Source organism: Mytilus edulis, chromosome 1 (genome assembly GCF_963676685.1).
Source record: "Mytilus edulis chromosome 1, xbMytEdul2.2, whole genome shotgun sequence".
NCBI classification, from domain to species: Eukaryota; Metazoa; Mollusca; class Bivalvia; order Mytilida; family Mytilidae; genus Mytilus; species Mytilus edulis.
In genome coordinates, this window is record NC_092344.1 from 6,693,957 (window position 1) to 6,716,493 (window position 22,537).

Here is a 22,537-nt window from a genome sequence, read left to right on the forward strand (position 1 = left end):
AAACTTTACAATAATAATATGTTTGGTAGAAATTCAAAATTATAGGTACAAAAAATGTCTACAACACCCGGTATTCCCAGGCGGTCACCCATCCAAGTACTAACCGGGCTCGACGTTGCTTAACTTCGGTGATCGGACGAGAACCGGTGTTTTCAACGTGATATGGTCGTAGACACAGAAGTGTTAAAATTTTTGATATATAAAGTTAGGAAGTAAAGCAATTTTGAACAGATCTAGAATTTGTATAAAAAAAAGATTTTTTTCAGGTTTAAGATAGAAGCAAAACTAAATACTTACTGCACGATCCAGAGTGGAAGATAGTAAAACTTAGCAAGTACACATGGACTTTATAGTAAAAAAAATTGCAGAGAAGAAAGAGAGATTTAGAATATGGGACAAGCTGTATTTTATTTGTGACTAATACCATGCAACAATTTCAGACTCTTTTTGAAAAAATTTGGTAGCCCTTAAAAGGGCTGTTTAAGCTTTAAAAGCATCATGATGCTTCCTTCATTTACTTCTTCTTTGGTGTCTTTGCCTTCTTTGGTTTAGCTGCAGCCTTTGTCTTCTTGGGAGATTTTGTGGCTTTCTTTGCAGATTTGGCAGCAGGTTTTGCAGCAGGTTTCTTTGCAGCTGGTTTCTTTGCTTTTGGTTTAGCTGCTTTCTTTTCACCTGCTGGTTTCTTTGCTGCAGGTTTCTTTGCGGCAGTCTTTTTGGTAGGTGTCTTTGCCTTCTTTGGCTTGGCGGCTTTAGGTTTAACTACTTTCTTTGCTGGTTTCTTAGCTGGTTTAGCCACTTCCCCAATCTTAAAGCTTCCAGAAGCGCCGGTACCCTTCGACTGTTTCAAGCTATTGCTCTTCACTCCTGATTTCAGAGCTAACTTCAAGTGAGTGTTGACTGTTTTTGCATCGCTACCAACGCTGAAGTTTGCTAAGATATACTTAAGGATGGCTTGACGGCTGGAGCCTCCACGCTCTTTCAAAGCAGATATAGCCTTTCCGACCATCTCGCTGTATTTTGGATGAGTAGCTACTTTCTTTGGTTTAGCTGCAGCTTTCTTCTTTGGTGACTTAGCTGGGGTCTTTACTACTGGTGCTGGTGCGTCTGACATTTTGCGGCTTTGGTTGTTGAACGATGTGTGCGAATGAACGACAGATTACAATGATATGCAATTCGCACTGACACAGAGTGTAATTATCTATCTAACGCGGACCTCGACGAGAGCACCCTTAAACTTTCATGACAATCTAATTCAAACAGATCGACAAGAAAATCTGTGTGCTTGTTCGACAAGTTTTAATCATTTGTTTCAAATAAATTGTACTTTTTGATATATAAATCATACACGAAAATCTTCAGCAGGAATTTTTCTTTCAGAATATGTCATAAGAATTAAACAAAATACCACGAGTGAAGAAATATTTACGATTAATGTACAACTTGTCAATTTCTCTCGTGCGATTCTTCCTCAGAAAACGTGTTGTATTATTTCACAAAAACTAGATTGTGCCGTAAAACTGATATACATTTGTAGTAAAATCATTTCTTTATATGTTTTTGCTTTCAGATATACGTAGAAATAAAGAGACTTCCCAGAAATTTAGATTTTGCCTTCGATATGAAAGCACACAAAGATGGCAAACTTCGAAACCGGGACTTCCTTGACCGAGATGAAAGACGTTTCAAATATTCGAATTTTTTACTAGAACTTTACAAGATATAATTAGTATTTATTGTTTATTATTTGTTTTTGCTATAATGATTTTTTTTTAGCTGATCAGAATCCTTTCAGAAAAATAGTGAATCATATATGCCCTGGTAAAAAAAAAAGAGGCGATTTCAAATGACGACAAATGGCGGATACCATATTATCACAGACGACCTTTACGAGACCTAATTTAAAAAAAAGAAATATATGTAGCCACATGCATGTGGAAGGAGTGGAATTCTTAAGTGTATCTAACTTGACTTGCATGTATTTCACGTAAAAATATTTCACCATGCAGATGGGTATTGAAAAATAAATAAATTTATGAATGATTTATTTTCTGTTTTCTTCATTCATTGATAGCTAGATATGTTGAATATTACATCCAAGTAAATTAGTTAAAAAAAAATCATACAACAATTATGTTTGGTAGGAATGCAAAATTATAAGTAAAAAAAAATGTCTACAACACCCGGTATTCCCAGGCGGTCACCCATCCAAGTACTAACCGGGCTCGACGTTGCTTAACTTCGGTGATCGGACGAGAACCGGTGTTTTCAACGTGATATGGTCGTAGACACAGAAGTGTTAAATTTTTTGATATATAAGGTTAGGTAGTAGCATTTTTGAACAAAATTTATATAAAATAGATTTTTTTCAGAAGCAAAACTTTACAATAATAATATGTTTGGTAGAAATTCAAAATTATAGGTACAAAAAATGTCTACAACACCCGGTATTCCCAGGCGGTCACCCATCCAAGTACTAACCGGGCTCGACGTTGCTTAACTTCGGTGATCGGACGAGAACCGGTGTTTTCAACGTGATATGGTCGTAGACACAGAAGTGTTAAAATTTTTGATATATAAAGTTAGGAAGTAAAGCAATTTTGAACAGATCTAGAATTTGTATAAAAAAAAGATTTTTTTCAGGTTTAAGATAGAAGCAAAACTAAATACTTACTGCACGATCCAGAGTGGAAGATAGTAAAACTTAGCAAGTACACATGGACTTTATAGTAAAAAAAATTGCAGAGAAGAAAGAGAGATTTAGAATATGGGACAAGCTGTATTTTATTTGTGACTAATACCATGCAACAATTTCAGACTCTTTTTGAAAAAATTTGGTAGCCCTTAAAAGGGCTGTTTAAGCTTTAAAAGCATCATGATGCTTCCTTCATTTACTTCTTCTTTGGTGTCTTTGCCTTCTTTGGTTTAGCTGCAGCCTTTGTCTTCTTGGGAGATTTTGTGGCTTTCTTTGCAGATTTGGCAGCAGGTTTTGCAGCAGGTTTCTTTGCAGCTGGTTTCTTTGCTTTTGGTTTAGCTGCTTTCTTTTCACCTGCTGGTTTCTTTGCTGCAGGTTTCTTTGCGGCAGTCTTTTTGGTAGGTGTCTTTGCCTTCTTTGGCTTGGCGGCTTTAGGTTTAACTACTTTCTTTGCTGGTTTCTTAGCTGGTTTAGCCACTTCCCCAATCTTAAAGCTTCCAGAAGCGCCGGTACCCTTCGACTGTTTCAAGCTATTGCTCTTCACTCCTGATTTCAGAGCTAACTTCAAGTGAGTGTTGACTGTTTTTGCATCGCTACCAACGCTGAAGTTTGCTAAGATATACTTAAGGATGGCTTGACGGCTGGAGCCTCCACGCTCTTTCAAAGCAGATATAGCCTTTCCGACCATCTCGCTGTATTTTGGATGAGTAGCTACTTTCTTTGGTTTAGCTGCAGCTTTCTTCTTTGGTGACTTAGCTGGGGTCTTTACTACTGGTGCTGGTGCGTCTGACATTTTGCGGCTTTGGTTGTTGAACGATGTGTGCGAATGAACGACAGATTACAATGATATGCAATTCGCACTGACACAGAGTGTAATTATCTATCTAACGCGGACCTCGACGAGAGCACCCTTAAACTTTCATGACAATCTAATTCAAACAGATCGACAAGAAAATCTGTGTGCTTGTTCGACAAGTTTTAATCATTTGTTTCAAATAAATTGTACTTTTTGATATATAAATCATACACGAAAATCTTCAGCAGGAATTTTTCTTTCAGAATATGTCATAAGAATTAAACAAAATACCACGAGTGAAGAAATATTTACGATTAATGTACAACTTGTCAATTTCTCTCGTGCGATTCTTCCTCAGAAAACGTGTTGTATTATTTCACAAAAACTAGATTGTGCCGTAAAACTGATATACATTTGTAGTAAAATCATTTCTTTATATGTTTTTGCTTTCAGATATACGTAGAAATAAAGAGACTTCCCAGAAATTTAGATTTTGCCTTCGATATGAAAGCACACAAAGATGGCAAACTTCGAAACCGGGACTTCCTTGACCGAGATGAAAGACGTTTCAAATATTCGAATTTTTTACTAGAACTTTACAAGATATAATTAGTATTTATTGTTTATTATTTGTTTTTGCTATAATGATTTTTTTTTAGCTGATCAGAATCCTTTCAGAAAAATAGTGAATCATATATGCCCTGGTAAAAAAAAAAGAGGCGATTTCAAATGACGACAAATGGCGGATACCATATTATCACAGACGACCTTTACGAGACCTAATTTAAAAAAAAGAAATATATGTAGCCACATGCATGTGGAAGGAGTGGAATTCTTAAGTGTATCTAACTTGACTTGCATGTATTTCACGTAAAAATATTTCACCATGCAGATGGGTATTGAAAAATAAATAAATTTATGAATGATTTATTTTCTGTTTTCTTCATTCATTGATAGCTAGATATGTTGAATATTACATCCAAGTAAATTAGTTAAAAAAAAATCATACAACAATTATGTTTGGTAGGAATGCAAAATTATAAGTAAAAAAAAATGTCTACAACACCCGGTATTCCCAGGCGGTCACCCATCCAAGTACTAACCGGGCTCGACGTTGCTTAACTTCGGTGATCGGACGAGAACCGGTGTTTTCAACGTGATATGGTCGTAGACACAGAAGTGTTAAATTTTTTGATATATAAGGTTAGGTAGTAGCATTTTTGAACAAAATTTATATAAAATAGATTTTTTTCAGAAGCAAAACTTTACAATAATAATATGTTTGGTAGAAATTCAAAATTATAGGTACAAAAAATGTCTACAACACCCGGTATTCCCAGGCGGTCACCCATCCAAGTACTAACCGGGCTCGACGTTGCTTAACTTCGGTGATCGGACGAGAACCGGTGTTTTCAACGTGATATGGTCGTAGACACAGAAGTGTTAAAATTTTTGATATATAAAGTTAGGAAGTAAAGCAATTTTGAACAGATCTAGAATTTGTATAAAAAAAAGATTTTTTTCAGGTTTAAGATAGAAGCAAAACTAAATACTTACTGCACGATCCAGAGTGGAAGATAGTAAAACTTAGCAAGTACACATGGACTTTATAGTAAAAAAAATTGCAGAGAAGAAAGAGAGATTTAGAATATGGGACAAGCTGTATTTTATTTGTGACTAATACCATGCAACAATTTCAGACTCTTTTTTGAAAAAATTTGGTAGCCCTTAAAAGGGCTGTTTAAGCTTTAAAAGCATCATGATGCTTCCTTCATTTACTTCTTCTTTGGTGTCTTTGCCTTCTTTGGTTTAGCTGCAGCCTTTGTCTTCTTGGGAGATTTTGTGGCTTTCTTTGCAGATTTGGCAGCAGGTTTTGCAGCAGGTTTCTTTGCAGCTGGTTTCTTTGCTTTTGGTTTAGCTGCTTTCTTTTCACCTGCTGGTTTCTTTGCTGCAGGTTTCTTTGCGGCAGTCTTTTTGGTAGGTGTCTTTGCCTTCTTTGGCTTGGCGGCTTTAGGTTTAACTACTTTCTTTGCTGGTTTCTTAGCTGGTTTAGCCACTTCCCCAATCTTAAAGCTTCCAGAAGCGCCGGTACCCTTCGACTGTTTCAAGCTATTGCTCTTCACTCCTGATTTCAGAGCTAACTTCAAGTGAGTGTTGACTGTTTTTGCATCGCTACCAACGCTGAAGTTTGCTAAGATATACTTAAGGATGGCTTGACGGCTGGAGCCTCCACGCTCTTTCAAAGCAGATATAGCCTTTCCGACCATCTCGCTGTATTTTGGATGAGTAGCTACTTTCTTTGGTTTAGCTGCAGCTTTCTTCTTTGGTGACTTAGCTGGGGTCTTTACTACTGGTGCTGGTGCGTCTGACATTTTGCGGCTTTGGTTGTTGAACGATGTGTGCGAATGAACGACAGATTACAATGATATGCAATTCGCACTGACACAGAGTGTAATTATCTATCTAACGCGGACCTCGACGAGAGCACCCTTAAACTTTCATGACAATCTAATTCAAACAGATCGACAAGAAAATCTGTGTGCTTGTTCGACAAGTTTTAATCATTTGTTTCAAATAAATTGTACTTTTTGATATATAAATCATACACGAAAATCTTCAGCAGGAATTTTTCTTTCAGAATATGTCATAAGAATTAAACAAAATACCACGAGTGAAGAAATATTTACGATTAATGTACAACTTGTCAATTTCTCTCGTGCGATTCTTCCTCAGAAAACGTGTTGTATTATTTCACAAAAACTAGATTGTGCCGTAAAACTGATATACATTTGTAGTAAAATCATTTCTTTATATGTTTTTGCTTTCAGATATACGTAGAAATAAAGAGACTTCCCAGAAATTTAGATTTTGCCTTCGATATGAAAGCACACAAAGATGGCAAACTTCGAAACCGGGACTTCCTTGACCGAGATGAAAGACGTTTCAAATATTCGAATTTTTTACTAGAACTTTACAAGATATAATTAGTATTTATTGTTTATTATTTGTTTTTGCTATAATGATTTTTTTTTAGCTGATCAGAATCCTTTCAGAAAAATAGTGAATCATATATGCCCTGGTAAAAAAAAAAGAGGCGATTTCAAATGACGACAAATGGCGGATACCATATTATCACAGACGACCTTTACGAGACCTAATTTAAAAAAAAGAAATATATGTAGCCACATGCATGTGGAAGGAGTGGAATTCTTAAGTGTATCTAACTTGACTTGCATGTATTTCACGTAAAAATATTTCACCATGCAGATGGGTATTGAAAAATAAATAAATTTATGAATGATTTATTTTCTGTTTTCTTCATTCATTGATAGCTAGATATGTTGAATATTACATCCAAGTAAATTAGTTAAAAAAAAATCATACAACAATTATGTTTGGTAGGAATGCAAAATTATAAGTAAAAAAAAATGTCTACAACACCCGGTATTCCCAGGCGGTCACCCATCCAAGTACTAACCGGGCTCGACGTTGCTTAACTTCGGTGATCGGACGAGAACCGGTGTTTTCAACGTGATATGGTCGTAGACACAGAAGTGTTAAATTTTTTGATATATAAGGTTAGGTAGTAGCATTTTTGAACAAAATTTAGGCAATATCCTGTTTCAGTCCCAGGTGGGACTAAAACAGGATTAGAAAAGAAAAAAAAACCCAAATAAAATACAGTTATGTTTTAATATATAACACACACATATATATTAATCCTGTTTTAGTCCCACCCCTATGAAAAAATTAGTGTTTTAACATGTAGGGTGGGACTAAAACAGGATTAATATATATAAAAACCACTTTGTATCACTCCTGTTAAAATGTAAGACACATATATATTAATCCTGTTTTAGTCCCACCCCTATGGAAAAATTAGTGTTTTAACATGTAGGGTGGGACTAAAACAGGATTAATATACATAAAAACCACTTTATATTACTCCTGTTTAGAATGTAAGACACATATATATTAATCCTGTTTTAGTCCCGCCCCTATGGAAAAAATAGTGTTTTAACATTAGGGTGGGACTAAAAAAAAATATATATTATTATCAGAAAAAAGTGTTATATATTAATCCTGTTTTAGTCCCACCCCTATGGAAAAAATAGTGTTTTAACATTAGGGTGGGACTAAAACAGGATTAATATATAACACTTTTTTCTGATAATAATATATATTTTTTTACTTTTTTTCTAATATTTGTGTAAATATACTAATAATTATAATAAATAAAACATTCCGGTCGTCTTTATTTCGATAATCAAATGATATTATAATTTAATTAAAAACATAAAATTGATTACATTCGAGGCAATTAAAAATGTTAAATCCCAGGTGGGACTAAAACAGGATTAGAAAAAAAAAATACCCAAATAAAATACAGTTATATATTAATCCTGTTTTAGTCCCACCTTCCATGCTAAAACAGCAAATTTTCCATAAGGGTGGGACTAAAACAGGATTAATAATTAAAAGACGTTTCCCCTAAAAAAAAAAATAAGGAAATACACTAACATACAACAGGTTTAGAAAAAATTACCGAAATGAAATAGTTATATATTAATCCTGTTTAAGTCCCACCTTGTATGTTAAAACGCTTAATTTTCTATAGGGGTGGGACTAAAACAGGATTAATATATATGTGTCTTATGTTCTAAAGACAAGTAATATAAAGTGCCGCTTGTATATATATTAATCCTGTTTTAGTCCCTACTTGCATGTTAAAACATTTATATTTCCATAGGGGTGGGACTTAAAGTGGATGTCTTGTTTGTACTTTTACACAAAAGAGTAAAACACATCAAAATGGCATTTTATAAGGGTTTTTCTTTGTGGGTATTATTTTAAAAAGTGACTGTTACTCCTGGCTACATGCCTAGATGTTTGCACAATTAAAAAAAACACACACACACTAAAATGACATTGAGCCTTGACATTGAAGGACATACGTTTACACAAATTAAACAAAAAAATACCTTGAACTTTTACTTTGAAGTACAGTAGCATTCACAATTTAAAAAAGATAGAAAAATAACCTTGAACCTTGATATAAAAAAAATAGAATGGAATTAAGACCTCTGACAGTCACACCTATTACATATAAGTAGGAATCGAATCAGCCCTACCTCTAAAACAATACCAATACATTCTTAATCTACATATTTCAATTAACAATTAACAAGGAGTATATCATAGGTCCTGATTAGATCCCTACTTCTATTTTATTGCTGGGACTGTATAAGGATACTTTAGGTCTTGCTTTGATCCCTACTTATGTTTAATTGGTGGGACTTTAGGAGGATACCTTAGGTCCTGGTTCAATCCCTACTTATGTTTTATTGGTGGGACTGCATGAGGATACCGTAGGTGCTGATTCGATCCCTACTTATGTTTAAGAGGTGGGATTGTAGGAGGATACTATAGGTCCTGATTCAATTCTTACATTAAGCATCTTCATACATGTACAGTCCCACCTATTAAACAATAGAATATAAAAAAACACATAAGTAGGAATTAACTGAATTTTGTTATTTCTAATCATGATAGAAGAAAAGGACATACATATTTGCTTTATTCCGTTTATATGTTTTATTAGATCCCTTCTGCTGTTTAATATATGGAACTGTAGTAGGATACCATGGGTTCTGATTAGATCCCTTCTTATGTTTAATAGGTGGGACTGTTGGAGGATACTAAAGATCCTGGTTCGTTGCCCATTTGTGTTAATTACGTGGAACTGTATACGGATTCTAAAAGTTTTTTCTTACAGTCACACCTATTATATATATATTTTAGTAGGAATTGATTCATGGCCTATGGTAGTACTATGGATAATATCAAACATACATTTTTGCTTTATTCCGTTTATGATTTTGATTAGATTCCTACTACTGTTTGATAGATTGAACTGTATAAGGACGTAAAGGTCCTGAATTGGTGGTATCACGGAATAGAAGTTCGTTCATAATATAAGTTCCAAAAAAAAAGAAATATTCTGGAATATACTATCTCAACAATAATTAATATTACAGAAAATGTTCTTAACGGAATAAATGGTATAGTATATTAGTTCCAACAGGAACACACAGATATTATGACAATGTTTATAACAAAGTTTCCAATGGAACTTCTGTTAGGAGGAACAAATATACGTCGACAGTGGGACTGTAGGAGGATACCTTAGGTCCTTATTCGATCCCTACTTCTGTTTTATTGATGGGACTGTATGAGGATACTTTAGATCATGCTTTGATCCATACTTATGTTTAACTGGTGGGACTTTAGAAGGATACCTTAGGTCCTGATTCGATCCCTACTTATATGTTTAATAGGTGGGACTGTTGGAGGATACCTTAGGTCCTTGTTCAATACTTACTTATGTTTTATTGGTGGGACTGTAGAAGGATACCTTAGGTCCTGATTCGATCCCTACTTATATGTTTAATAGGTGGGACTGTAGGAGGATACCTTAGGTCCTGGTTCGATCCCTATTTCTATTTTATTGCTGGGACTGTATGAGGATACTTTAGGTCTTGCTTTGATCCCTACTTATGTTTAATTGGTGGGACTGTAGGAGGATACCTTAGGTCCTGATTTGATCCCTACGTATGTTTAATAAGTGGGACTGTATGAGGATACCTTAGGTCCTGGTTCGATCCCTATTTCTATTTTATTGCTGGGACTGTATGAGGATACTTTAGGTCTTGCTTTGATCCCTACTTATGTTTAATTGGTGGGACTGTAGGAGGATACCTTAGGTCCTTGTTCAATCCCTACTTATGTTTTATTGGTGGGACTGCATGAGGATACCGTAGGTGCTGATTCGATCCCTACTTATGTTTAAGAGGTGGGATTGTAGGAGGATACTATAGGTCCTGATTCAATTCTTACATTAAGCATCTTCATACATGTACAGTCCCACCTATTAAACAATAGAATATAAAAAAACACATAAGTAGGAATTAACTGAATTTTGTTATTTCTAATCATGATAGAAGAAAAGGACATACATATTTGCTTTATTCCGTTTATATGTTTTATTAGATCCCTTCTGCTGTTTAATATATGGAACTGTAGTAGGATACCATGGGTTCTGATTAGATCCCTTCTTATGTTTAATAGGTGGGACTGTTGGAGGATACTAAAGATCCTGGTTCGTTGCCCATTTGTGTTGAATACGTGGAACTGTATACGGATTCTAAAAGTTTTTTCTTACAGTCACACCTATTATATATATATTTTAGTAGGAATTGATTCATGACCTATGGTAGTACTAAGGATAATATCAAACATACATTTTTGCGTTATTCCGTTTATGATTTTGATTAGATCCCTACTACTGTTTGATAGATTGAACTGTATAAGGACGTAAAGGTCCTGAATTGGTGGTATCACGGAATAGAAGTTCGTTCATAATATAAGTTCCATAAAAAAGAAATATTCTGGAATATACTATCTCAACAATAATTTACATTACAGAAAATGTTCTTAACGGAATAAATGGTACAGATATTATGACAATGTTTATAAAAAAAGTTTCCAATGGAACTTCTGTTAGGAGGAACAAATATACGTTGACAGTGGGACTGTAGGAGGATACCTTTGGTCCTGATTTGATCCCTACTTATGTTTAATTGATGGGACTTTAGGAAGATACTTAAGGCCCTTGTTCGATCACTACAACATGTTTTATTGGTGGAACTGTAGGAGTATACCTTAGGTCCTGGTTAGATCCCTACTTATCCTTAAAAACGAAAGTTCAAGATAATTCTTTTTAATTGTTTATGTGTTTTTCTCTTTTTTAATCATGGATCCATCTGTCTTTCAAGGTCAGAGTTCAAGGTCAGACTTCAAGGTCATACCAAAGAAGGAGTGGAATTCTTAAGTGTATCTAACTTGACTTGCATGTATTTCACGTAAAAATATTTCACCATGCAGATGGGTATTGAAAAATAAATAAATTTATGAATGATTTATTTTCTGTTTTCTTCATTCATTGATAGCTAGATATGTTGAATATTACATCCAAGTAAATTAGTTAAAAAAAAATCATACAACAATTATGTTTGGTAGGAATGCAAAATTATAAGTAAAAAAAAATGTCTACAACACCCGGTATTCCCAGGCGGTCACCCATCCAAGTACTAACCGGGCTCGACGTTGCTTAACTTCGGTGATCGGACGAGAACCGGTGTTTTCAACGTGATATGGTCGTAGACACAGAAGTGTTAAATTTTTTGATATATAAGGTTAGGTAGTAGCATTTTTGAACAAAATTTATATAAAATAGATTTTTTTCAGAAGCAAAACTTTACAATAATAATATGTTTGGTAGAAATTCAAAATTATAGGTACAAAAAATGTCTACAACACCCGGTATTCCCAGGCGGTCACCCATCCAAGTACTAACCGGGCTCGACGTTGCTTAACTTCGGTGATCGGACGAGAACCGGTGTTTTCAACGTGATATGGTCGTAGACACAGAAGTGTTAAAATTTTTGATATATAAAGTTAGGAAGTAAAGCAATTTTGAACAGATCTAGAATTTGTATAAAAAAAAGATTTTTTTCAGGTTTAAGATAGAAGCAAAACTAAATACTTACTGCACGATCCAGAGTGGAAGATAGTAAAACTTAGCAAGTACACATGGACTTTATAGTAAAAAAAATTGCAGAGAAGAAAGAGAGATTTAGAATATGGGACAAGCTGTATTTTATTTGTGACTAATACCATGCAACAATTTCAGACTCTTTTTTGAAAAAATTTGGTAGCCCTTAAAAGGGCTGTTTAAGCTTTAAAAGCATCATGATGCTTCCTTCATTTACTTCTTCTTTGGTGTCTTTGCCTTCTTTGGTTTAGCTGCAGCCTTTGTCTTCTTGGGAGATTTTGTGGCTTTCTTTGCAGATTTGGCAGCAGGTTTTGCAGCAGGTTTCTTTGCAGCTGGTTTCTTTGCTTTTGGTTTAGCTGCTTTCTTTTCACCTGCTGGTTTCTTTGCTGCAGGTTTCTTTGCGGCAGTCTTTTTGGTAGGTGTCTTTGCCTTCTTTGGCTTGGCGGCTTTAGGTTTAACTACTTTCTTTGCTGGTTTCTTAGCTGGTTTAGCCACTTCCCCAATCTTAAAGCTTCCAGAAGCGCCGGTACCCTTCGACTGTTTCAAGCTATTGCTCTTCACTCCTGATTTCAGAGCTAACTTCAAGTGAGTGTTGACTGTTTTTGCATCGCTACCAACGCTGAAGTTTGCTAAGATATACTTAAGGATGGCTTGACGGCTGGAGCCTCCACGCTCTTTCAAAGCAGATATAGCCTTTCCGACCATCTCGCTGTATTTTGGATGAGTAGCTACTTTCTTTGGTTTAGCTGCAGCTTTCTTCTTTGGTGACTTAGCTGGGGTCTTTACTACTGGTGCTGGTGCGTCTGACATTTTGCGGCTTTGGTTGTTGAACGATGTGTGCGAATGAACGACAGATTACAATGATATGCAATTCGCACTGACACAGAGTGTAATTATCTATCTAACGCGGACCTCGACGAGAGCACCCTTAAACTTTCATGACAATCTAATTCAAACAGATCGACAAGAAAATCTGTGTGCTTGTTCGACAAGTTTTAATCATTTGTTTCAAATAAATTGTACTTTTTGATATATAAATCATACACGAAAATCTTCAGCAGGAATTTTTCTTTCAGAATATGTCATAAGAATTAAACAAAATACCACGAGTGAAGAAATATTTACGATTAATGTACAACTTGTCAATTTCTCTCGTGCGATTCTTCCTCAGAAAACGTGTTGTATTATTTCACAAAAACTAGATTGTGCCGTAAAACTGATATACATTTGTAGTAAAATCATTTCTTTATATGTTTTTGCTTTCAGATATACGTAGAAATAAAGAGACTTCCCAGAAATTTAGATTTTGCCTTCGATATGAAAGCACACAAAGATGGCAAACTTCGAAACCGGGACTTCCTTGACCGAGATGAAAGACGTTTCAAATATTCGAATTTTTTACTAGAACTTTACAAGATATAATTAGTATTTATTGTTTATTATTTGTTTTTGCTATAATGATTTTTTTTTAGCTGATCAGAATCCTTTCAGAAAAATAGTGAATCATATATGCCCTGGTAAAAAAAAAAGAGGCGATTTCAAATGACGACAAATGGCGGATACCATATTATCACAGACGACCTTTACGAGACCTAATTTAAAAAAAAGAAATATATGTAGCCACATGCATGTGGAAGGAGTGGAATTCTTAAGTGTATCTAACTTGACTTGCATGTATTTCACGTAAAAATATTTCACCATGCAGATGGGTATTGAAAAATAAATAAATTTATGAATGATTTATTTTCTGTTTTCTTCATTCATTGATAGCTAGATATGTTGAATATTACATCCAAGTAAATTAGTTAAAAAAAAATCATACAACAATTATGTTTGGTAGGAATGCAAAATTATAAGTAAAAACAAATGTCTACAACACCCGGTATTCCCAGGCGGTCACCCATCCAAGTACTAACCGGGCTCGACGTTGCTTAACTTCGGTGATCGGACGAGAACCGGTGTTTTCAACGTGATATGGTCGTAGACACAGAAGTGTTAAATTTTTTGATATATAAGGTTAGGTAGTAGCATTTTTGAACAAAATTTATATAAAATAGATTTTTTTCAGAAGCAAAACTTTACAATAATAATATGTTTGGTAGAAATTCAAAATTATAGGTACAAAAAATGTCTACAACACCCGGTATTCCCAGGCGGTCACCCATCCAAGTACTAACCGGGCTCGACGTTGCTTAACTTCGGTGATCGGACGAGAACCGGTGTTTTCAACGTGATATGGTCGTAGACACAGAAGTGTTAAAATTTTTGATATATAAAGTTAGGAAGTAAAGCAATTTTGAACAGATCTAGAATTTGTATAAAAAAAAGATTTTTTTCAGGTTTAAGATAGAAGCAAAACTAAATACTTACTGCACGATCCAGAGTGGAAGATAGTAAAACTTAGCAAGTACACATGGACTTTATAGTAAAAAAAATTGCAGAGAAGAAAGAGAGATTTAGAATATGGGACAAGCTGTATTTTATTTGTGACTAATACCATGCAACAATTTCAGACTCTTTTTGAAAAAATTTGGTAGCCCTTAAAAGGGCTGTTTAAGCTTTAAAAGCATCATGATGCTTCCTTCATTTACTTCTTCTTTGGTGTCTTTGCCTTCTTTGGTTTAGCTGCAGCCTTTGTCTTCTTGGGAGATTTTGTGGCTTTCTTTGCAGATTTGGCAGCAGGTTTTGCAGCAGGTTTCTTTGCAGCTGGTTTCTTTGCTTTTGGTTTAGCTGCTTTCTTTTCACCTGCTGGTTTCTTTGCTGCAGGTTTCTTTGCGGCAGTCTTTTTGGTAGGTGTCTTTGCCTTCTTTGGCTTGGCGGCTTTAGGTTTAACTACTTTCTTTGCTGGTTTCTTAGCTGGTTTAGCCACTTCCCCAATCTTAAAGCTTCCAGAAGCGCCGGTACCCTTCGACTGTTTCAAGCTATTGCTCTTCACTCCTGATTTCAGAGCTAACTTCAAGTGAGTGTTGACTGTTTTTGCATCGCTACCAACGCTGAAGTTTGCTAAGATATACTTAAGGATGGCTTGACGGCTGGAGCCTCCACGCTCTTTCAAAGCAGATATAGCCTTTCCGACCATCTCGCTGTATTTTGGATGAGTAGCTACTTTCTTTGGTTTAGCTGCAGCTTTCTTCTTTGGTGACTTAGCTGGGGTCTTTACTACTGGTGCTGGTGCGTCTGACATTTTGCGGCTTTGGTTGTTGAACGATGTGTGCGAATGAACGACAGATTACAATGATATGCAATTCGCACTGACACAGAGTGTAATTATCTATCTAACGCGGACCTCGACGAGAGCACCCTTAAACTTTCATGACAATCTAATTCAAACAGATCGACAAGAAAATCTGTGTGCTTGTTCGACAAGTTTTAATCATTTGTTTCAAATAAATTGTACTTTTTGATATATAAATCATACACGAAAATCTTCAGCAGGAATTTTTCTTTCAGAATATGTCATAAGAATTAAACAAAATACCACGAGTGAAGAAATATTTACGATTAATGTACAACTTGTCAATTTCTCTCGTGCGATTCTTCCTCAGAAAACGTGTTGTATTATTTCACAAAAACTAGATTGTGCCGTAAAACTGATATACATTTGTAGTAAAATCATTTCTTTATATGTTTTTGCTTTCAGATATACGTAGAAATAAAGAGACTTCCCAGAAATTTAGATTTTGCCTTCGATATGAAAGCACACAAAGATGGCAAACTTCGAAACCGGGACTTCCTTGACCGAGATGAAAGACGTTTCAAATATTCGAATTTTTTACTAGAACTTTACAAGATATAATTAGTATTTATTGTTTATTATTTGTTTTTGCTATAATGATTTTTTTTTAGCTGATCAGAATCCTTTCAGAAAAATAGTGAATCATATATGCCCTGGTAAAAAAAAAAGAGGCGATTTCAAATGACGACAAATGGCGGATACCATATTATCACAGACGACCTTTACGAGACCTAATTTAAAAAAAAGAAATATATGTAGCCACATGCATGTGGAAGGAGTGGAATTCTTAAGTGTATCTAACTTGACTTGCATGTATTTCACGTAAAAATATTTCACCATGCAGATGGGTATTGAAAAATAAATAAATTTATGAATGATTTATTTTCTGTTTTCTTCATTCATTGATAGCTAGATATGTTGAATATTACATCCAAGTAAATTAGTTAAAAAAAAATCATACAACAATTATGTTTGGTAGGAATGCAAAATTATAAGTAAAAAAAAATGTCTACAACACCCGGTATTCCCAGGCGGTCACCCATCCAAGTACTAACCGGGCTCGACGTTGCTTAACTTCGGTGATCGGACGAGAACCGGTGTTTTCAACGTGATATGGTCGTAGACACAGAAGTGTTAAATTTTTTGATATATAAGGTTAGGTAGTAGCATTTTTGAACAAAATTTATATAAAATAGATTTTTTTCAGAAGCAAAACTTTACAATAATAATATGTTTGGTAGAAATTCAAAATTATAGGTACAAAAAATGTCTACAACACCCGGTATTCCCAGGCGGTCACCCATCCAAGTACTAACCGGGCTCGACGTTGCTTAACTTCGGTGATCGGACGAGAACCGGTGTTTTCAACGTGATATGGTCGTAGACACAGAAGTGTTAAAATTTTTGATATATAAAGTTAGGAAGTAAAGCAATTTTGAACAGATCTAGAATTTGTATAAAAAAAAGATTTTTTTCAGGTTTAAGATAGAAGCAAAACTAAATACTTACTGCACGATCCAGAGTGGAAGATAGTAAAACTTAGCAAGTACACATGGACTTTATAGTAAAAAAAAATTGCAGAGAAGAAAGAGAGATTTAGAATATGGGACAAGCTGTATTTTATTTGTGACTAATACCATGCAACAATTTCAGACTCTTTTTGAAAAAATTTGGTAGCCCTTAAAAGGGCTGTTTAAGCTTTAAAAGCATCATGATGCTTCCTTCATTTACTTCTTCTTTGGTGTCTTTGCCTTCTTTGGTTTAGCTGCAGCCTTTGTCTTCTTGGGAGATTTTGTGGCTTTCTTTGCAGATTTGGCAGCAGGTTTTGCAGCAGGTTTCTTTGCAGCTGGTTTCTTTGCTTTTGGTTTAGCTGCTTTCTTTTCACCTGCTGGTTTCTTTGCTGCAGGTTTCTTTGCGGCAGTCTTTTTGGTAGGTGTCTTTGCCTTCTTTGGCTTGGCGGCTTTAGGTTTAACTACTTTCTTTGCTGGTTTCTTAGCTGGTTTAGCCACTTCCCCAATCTTAAAGCTTCCAGAAGCGCCGGTACCCTTCGACTGTTTCAAGCTATTGCTCTTCACTCCTGATTTCAGAGCTAACTTCAAGTGAGTGTTGACTGTTTTTGCATCGCTACCAACGCTGAAGTTTGCTAAGATATACTTAAGGATGGCTTGACGGCTGGAGCCTCCACGCTCTTTCAAAGCAGATATAGCCTTTCCGACCATCTCGCTGTATTTTGGATGAGTAGCTACTTTCTTTGGTTTAGCTGCAGCTTTCTTCTTTGGTGACTTAGCTGGGGTCTTTACTACTGGTGCTGGTGCGTCTGACATTTTGCGGCTTTGGTTGTTGAACGATGTGTGCGAATGAACGACAGATTACAATGATATGCAATTCGCACTGACACAGAGTGTAATTATCTATCTAACGCGGACCTCGACGAGAGCACCCTTAAACTTTCATGACAATCTAATTCAAACAGATCGACAAGAAAATCTGTGTGCTTGTTCGACAAGTTTTAATCATTTGTTTCAAATAAATTGTACTTTTTGATATATAAATCATACACGAAAATCTTCAGCAGGAATTTTTCTTTCAGAATATGTCATAAGAATTAAACAAAATACCACGAGTGAAGAAATATTTACGATTAATGTACAACTTGTCAATTTCTCTCGTGCGATTCTTCCTCAGAAAACGTGTTGTATTATTTCACAAAAACTAGATTGTGCCGTAAAACTGATATACATTTGTAGTAAAATCATTTCTTTATATGTTTTTGCTTTCAGATATACGTAGAAATAAAGAGACTTCCCAGAAATTTAGATTTTGCCTTCGATATGAAAGCACACAAAGATGGCAAACTTCGAAACCGGGACTTCCTTGACCGAGATGAAAGACGTTTCAAATATTCGAATTTTTTACTAGAACTTTACAAGATATAATTAGTATTTATTGTTTATTATTTGTTTTTGCTATAATGATTTTTTTTTAGCTGATCAGAATCCTTTCAGAAAAATAGTGAATCATATATGCCCTGGTAAAAAAAAAAGAGGCGATTTCAAATGACGACAAATGGCGGATACCATATTATCACAGACGACCTTTACGAGACCTAATTTAAAAAAAAGAAATATATGTAGCCACATGCATGTGGAAGGAGTGGAATTCTTAAGTGTATCTAACTTGACTTGCATGTATTTCACGTAAAAATATTTCACCATGCAGATGGGTATTGAAAAATAAATAAATTTATGAATGATTTATTTTCTGTTTTCTTCATTCATTGATAGCTAGATATGTTGAATATTACATCCAAGTAAATTAGTTAAAAAAAAATCATACAACAATTATGTTTGGTAGGAATGCAAAATTATAAGTAAAAAAAAATGTCTACAACACCCGGTATTCCCAGGCGGTCACCCATCCAAGTACTAACCGGGCTCGACGTTGCTTAACTTCGGTGATCGGACGAGAACCGGTGTTTTCAACGTGATATGGTCGTAGACACAGAAGTGTTAAATTTTTTGATATATAAGGTTAGGTAGTAGCATTTTTGAACAAAATTTATATAAAATAGATTTTTTTCAGAAGCAAAACTTTACAATAATAATATGTTTGGTAGAAATTCAAAATTATAGGTACAAAAAATGTCTACAACACCCGGTATTCCCAGGCGGTCACCCATCCAAGTACTAACCGGGCTCGACGTTGCTTAACTTCGGTGATCGGACGAGAACCGGTGTTTTCAACGTGATATGGTCGTAGACACAGAAGTGTTAAAATTTTTGATATATAAAGTTAGGAAGTAAAGCAATTTTGAACAGATCTAGAATTTGTATAAAAAAAAGATTTTTTTCAGGTTTAAGATAGAAGCAAAACTAAATACTTACTGCACGATCCAGAGTGGAAGATAGTAAAACTTAGCAAGTACACATGGACTTTATAGTAAAAAAAAATTGCAGAGAAGAAAGAGAGATTTAGAATATGGGACAAGCTGTATTTTATTTGTGACTAATACCATGCAACAATTTCAGACTCTTTTTGAAAAAATTTGGTAGCCCTTAAAAGGGCTGTTTAAGCTTTAAAAGCATCATGATGCTTCCTTCATTTACTTCTTCTTTGGTGTCTTTGCCTTCTTTGGTTTAGCTGCAGCCTTTGTCTTCTTGGGAGATTTTGTGGCTTTCTTTGCAGATTTGGCAGCAGGTTTTGCAGCAGGTTTCTTTGCAGCTGGTTTCTTTGCTTTTGGTTTAGCTGCTTTCTTTTCACCTGCTGGTTTCTTTGCTGCAGGTTTCTTTGCGGCAGTCTTTTTGGTAGGTGTCTTTGCCTTCTTTGGCTTGGCGGCTTTAGGTTTAACTACTTTCTTTGCTGGTTTCTTAGCTGGTTTAGCCACTTCCCCAATCTTAAAGCTTCCAGAAGCGCCGGTACCCTTCGACTGTTTCAAGCTATTGCTCTTCACTCCTGATTTCAGAGCTAACTTCAAGTGAGTGTTGACTGTTTTTGCATCGCTACCAACGCTGAAGTTTGCTAAGATATACTTAAGGATGGCTTGACGGCTGGAGCCTCCACGCTCTTTCAAAGCAGATATAGCCTTTCCGACCATCTCGCTGTATTTTGGATGAGTAGCTACTTTCTTTGGTTTAGCTGCAGCTTTCTTCTTTGGTGACTTAGCTGGGGTCTTTACTACTGGTGCTGGTGCGTCTGACATTTTGCGGCTTTGGTTGTTGAACGATGTGTGCGAATGAACGACAGATTACAATGATATGCAATTCGCACTGACACAGAGTGTAATTATCTATCTAACGCGGACCTCGACGAGAGCACCCTTAAACTTTCATGACAATCTAATTCAAACAGATCGACAAGAAAATCTGTGTGCTTGTTCGACAAGTTTTAATCATTTGTTTCAAATAAATTGTACTTTTTGATATATAAATCATACACGAAAATCTTCAGCAGGAATTTTTCTTTCAGAATATGTCATAAGAATTAAACAAAATACCACGAGTGAAGAAATATTTACGATTAATGTACAACTTGTCAATTTCTCTCGTGCGATTCTTCCTCAGAAAACGTGTTGTATTATTTCACAAAAACTAGATTGTGCCGTAAAACTGATATACATTTGTAGTAAAATCATTTCTTTATATGTTTTTGCTTTCAGATATACGTAGAAATAAAGAGACTTCCCAGAAATTTAGATTTTGCCTTCGATATGAAAGCACACAAAGATGGCAAACTTCGAAACCGGGACTTCCTTGACCGAGATGAAAGACGTTTCAAATATTCGAATTTTTTACTAGAACTTTACAAGATATAATTAGTATTTATTGTTTATTATTTGTTTTTGCTATAATGATTTTTTTTTAGCTGATCAGAATCCTTTCAGAAAAATAGTGAATCATATATGCCCTGGTAAAAAAAAAAGAGGCGATTTCAAATGACGACAAATGGCGGATACCATATTATCACAGACGACCTTTACGAGACCTAATTTAAAAAAAAGAAATATATGTAGCCACATGCATGTGGAAGGAGTGGAATTCTTAAGTGTATCTAACTTGACTTGCATGTATTTCACGTAAAAATATTTCACCATGCAGATGGGTATTGAAAAATAAATAAATTTATGAATGATTTATTTTCTGTTTTCTTCATTCATTGATAGCTAGATATGTTGAATATTACATCCAAGTAAATTAGTTAAAAAAAAATCATACAACAATTATGTTTGGTAGGAATGCAAAATTATAAGTAAAAAAAAATGTCTACAACACCCGGTATTCCCAGGCGGTCACCCATCCAAGTACTAACCGGGCTCGACGTTGCTTAACTTCGGTGATCGGACGAGAACCGGTGTTTTCAACGTGATATGGTCGTAGACACAGAAGTGTTAAATTTTTTGATATATAAGGTTAGGTAGTAGCATTTTTGAACAAAATTTATATAAAATAGATTTTTTTCAGAAGCAAAACTTTACAATAATAATATGTTTGGTAGAAATTCAAAATTATAGGTACAAAAAATGTCTACAACACCCGGTATTCCCAGGCGGTCACCCATCCAAGTACTAACCGGGCTCGACGTTGCTTAACTTCGGTGATCGGACGAGAACCGGTGTTTTCAACGTGATATGGTCGTAGACACAGAAGTGTTAAAATTTTTGATATATAAAGTTAGGAAGTAAAGCAATTTTGAACAGATCTAGAATTTGTATAAAAAAAAGATTTTTTTCAGGTTTAAGATAGAAGCAAAACTAAATACTTACTGCACGATCCAGAGTGGAAGATAGTAAAACTTAGCAAGTACACATGGACTTTATAGTAAAAAAAAATTGCAGAGAAGAAAGAGAGATTTAGAATATGGGACAAGCTGTATTTTATTTGTGACTAATACCATGCAACAATTTCAGACTCTTTTTGAAAAAATTTGGTAGCCCTTAAAAGGGCTGTTTAAGCTTTAAAAGCATCATGATGCTTCCTTCATTTACTTCTTCTTTGGTGTCTTTGCCTTCTTTGGTTTAGCTGCAGCCTTTGTCTTCTTGGGAGATTTTGTGGCTTTCTTTGCAGATTTGGCAGCAGGTTTTGCAGCAGGTTTCTTTGCAGCTGGTTTCTTTGCTTTTGGTTTAGCTGCTTTCTTTTCACCTGCTGGTTTCTTTGCTGCAGGTTTCTTTGCGGCAGTCTTTTTGGTAGGTGTCTTTGCCTTCTTTGGCTTGGCGGCTTTAGGTTTAACTACTTTCTTTGCTGGTTTCTTAGCTGGTTTAGCCACTTCCCCAATCTTAAAGCTTCCAGAAGCGCCGGTACCCTTCGACTGTTTCAAGCTATTGCTCTTCACTCCTGATTTCAGAGCTAACTTCAAGTGAGTGTTGACTGTTTTTGCATCGCTACCAACGCTGAAGTTTGCTAAGATATACTTAAGGATGGCTTGACGGCTGGAGCCTCCACGCTCTTTCAAAGCAGATATAGCCTTTCCGACCATCTCGCTGTATTTTGGATGAGTAGCTACTTTCTTTGGTTTAGCTGCAGCTTTCTTCTTTGGTGACTTAGCTGGGGTCTTTACTACTGGTGCTGGTGCGTCTGACATTTTGCGGCTTTGGTTGTTGAACGATGTGTGCGAATGAACGACAGATTACAATGATATGCAATTCGCACTGACACAGAGTGTAATTATCTATCTAACGCGGACCTCGACGAGAGCACCCTTAAACTT

General features: G+C 35.4%; 16 non-coding genes across 16 annotated transcripts; all 16 read right to left on the reverse strand.

The window, feature by feature from the left end:
• Nucleotides 1–55: 55 nt before the first annotated feature.
• LOC139507596 (5S ribosomal RNA) lies at nt 56–174 on the reverse strand. The gene has a single exon (XR_011660765.1). It is a non-coding gene; the product is annotated as a 5S ribosomal RNA (ribosomal RNA).
• A 1,994-nt stretch (nt 175–2,168) lies between these two features.
• Nucleotides 2,169–2,287, reverse strand: LOC139507601 (5S ribosomal RNA). Its single transcript, XR_011660766.1, has one exon. It is a non-coding gene; the product is annotated as a 5S ribosomal RNA (ribosomal RNA).
• Nucleotides 2,288–2,429: 142 nt separating this feature from the next.
• On the reverse strand, nt 2,430–2,548 carry LOC139507608 (5S ribosomal RNA). The gene has a single exon (XR_011660768.1). It is a non-coding gene; the product is annotated as a 5S ribosomal RNA (ribosomal RNA).
• Nucleotides 2,549–4,542: 1,994 nt separating this feature from the next.
• LOC139507615 (5S ribosomal RNA) lies at nt 4,543–4,661 on the reverse strand. The gene has a single exon (XR_011660769.1). It is a non-coding gene; the product is annotated as a 5S ribosomal RNA (ribosomal RNA).
• A 142-nt stretch (nt 4,662–4,803) lies between these two features.
• Nucleotides 4,804–4,922, reverse strand: LOC139507623 (5S ribosomal RNA). The gene has a single exon (XR_011660776.1). It is a non-coding gene; the product is annotated as a 5S ribosomal RNA (ribosomal RNA).
• Nucleotides 4,923–6,917: 1,995 nt separating this feature from the next.
• Nucleotides 6,918–7,036, reverse strand: LOC139507632 (5S ribosomal RNA). The gene has a single exon (XR_011660783.1). It is a non-coding gene; the product is annotated as a 5S ribosomal RNA (ribosomal RNA).
• Nucleotides 7,037–11,594: 4,558 nt separating this feature from the next.
• Nucleotides 11,595–11,713, reverse strand: LOC139507647 (5S ribosomal RNA). The gene has a single exon (XR_011660788.1). It is a non-coding gene; the product is annotated as a 5S ribosomal RNA (ribosomal RNA).
• A 142-nt stretch (nt 11,714–11,855) lies between these two features.
• LOC139507655 (5S ribosomal RNA) lies at nt 11,856–11,974 on the reverse strand. Its single transcript, XR_011660790.1, has one exon. It is a non-coding gene; the product is annotated as a 5S ribosomal RNA (ribosomal RNA).
• Nucleotides 11,975–13,969: 1,995 nt separating this feature from the next.
• On the reverse strand, nt 13,970–14,088 carry LOC139507663 (5S ribosomal RNA). Its single transcript, XR_011660791.1, has one exon. It is a non-coding gene; the product is annotated as a 5S ribosomal RNA (ribosomal RNA).
• Nucleotides 14,089–14,230: 142 nt separating this feature from the next.
• Nucleotides 14,231–14,349, reverse strand: LOC139507670 (5S ribosomal RNA). Its single transcript, XR_011660792.1, has one exon. It is a non-coding gene; the product is annotated as a 5S ribosomal RNA (ribosomal RNA).
• Nucleotides 14,350–16,343: 1,994 nt separating this feature from the next.
• Nucleotides 16,344–16,462, reverse strand: LOC139507680 (5S ribosomal RNA). Its single transcript, XR_011660793.1, has one exon. It is a non-coding gene; the product is annotated as a 5S ribosomal RNA (ribosomal RNA).
• A 142-nt stretch (nt 16,463–16,604) lies between these two features.
• LOC139507691 (5S ribosomal RNA) lies at nt 16,605–16,723 on the reverse strand. Its single transcript, XR_011660794.1, has one exon. It is a non-coding gene; the product is annotated as a 5S ribosomal RNA (ribosomal RNA).
• A 1,995-nt stretch (nt 16,724–18,718) lies between these two features.
• Nucleotides 18,719–18,837, reverse strand: LOC139507702 (5S ribosomal RNA). The gene has a single exon (XR_011660795.1). It is a non-coding gene; the product is annotated as a 5S ribosomal RNA (ribosomal RNA).
• Nucleotides 18,838–18,979: 142 nt separating this feature from the next.
• Nucleotides 18,980–19,098, reverse strand: LOC139507711 (5S ribosomal RNA). Its single transcript, XR_011660802.1, has one exon. It is a non-coding gene; the product is annotated as a 5S ribosomal RNA (ribosomal RNA).
• Nucleotides 19,099–21,093: 1,995 nt separating this feature from the next.
• On the reverse strand, nt 21,094–21,212 carry LOC139507722 (5S ribosomal RNA). Its single transcript, XR_011660813.1, has one exon. It is a non-coding gene; the product is annotated as a 5S ribosomal RNA (ribosomal RNA).
• Nucleotides 21,213–21,354: 142 nt separating this feature from the next.
• On the reverse strand, nt 21,355–21,473 carry LOC139507733 (5S ribosomal RNA). The gene has a single exon (XR_011660819.1). It is a non-coding gene; the product is annotated as a 5S ribosomal RNA (ribosomal RNA).
• Nucleotides 21,474–22,537: the final 1,064 nt, after the last annotated feature.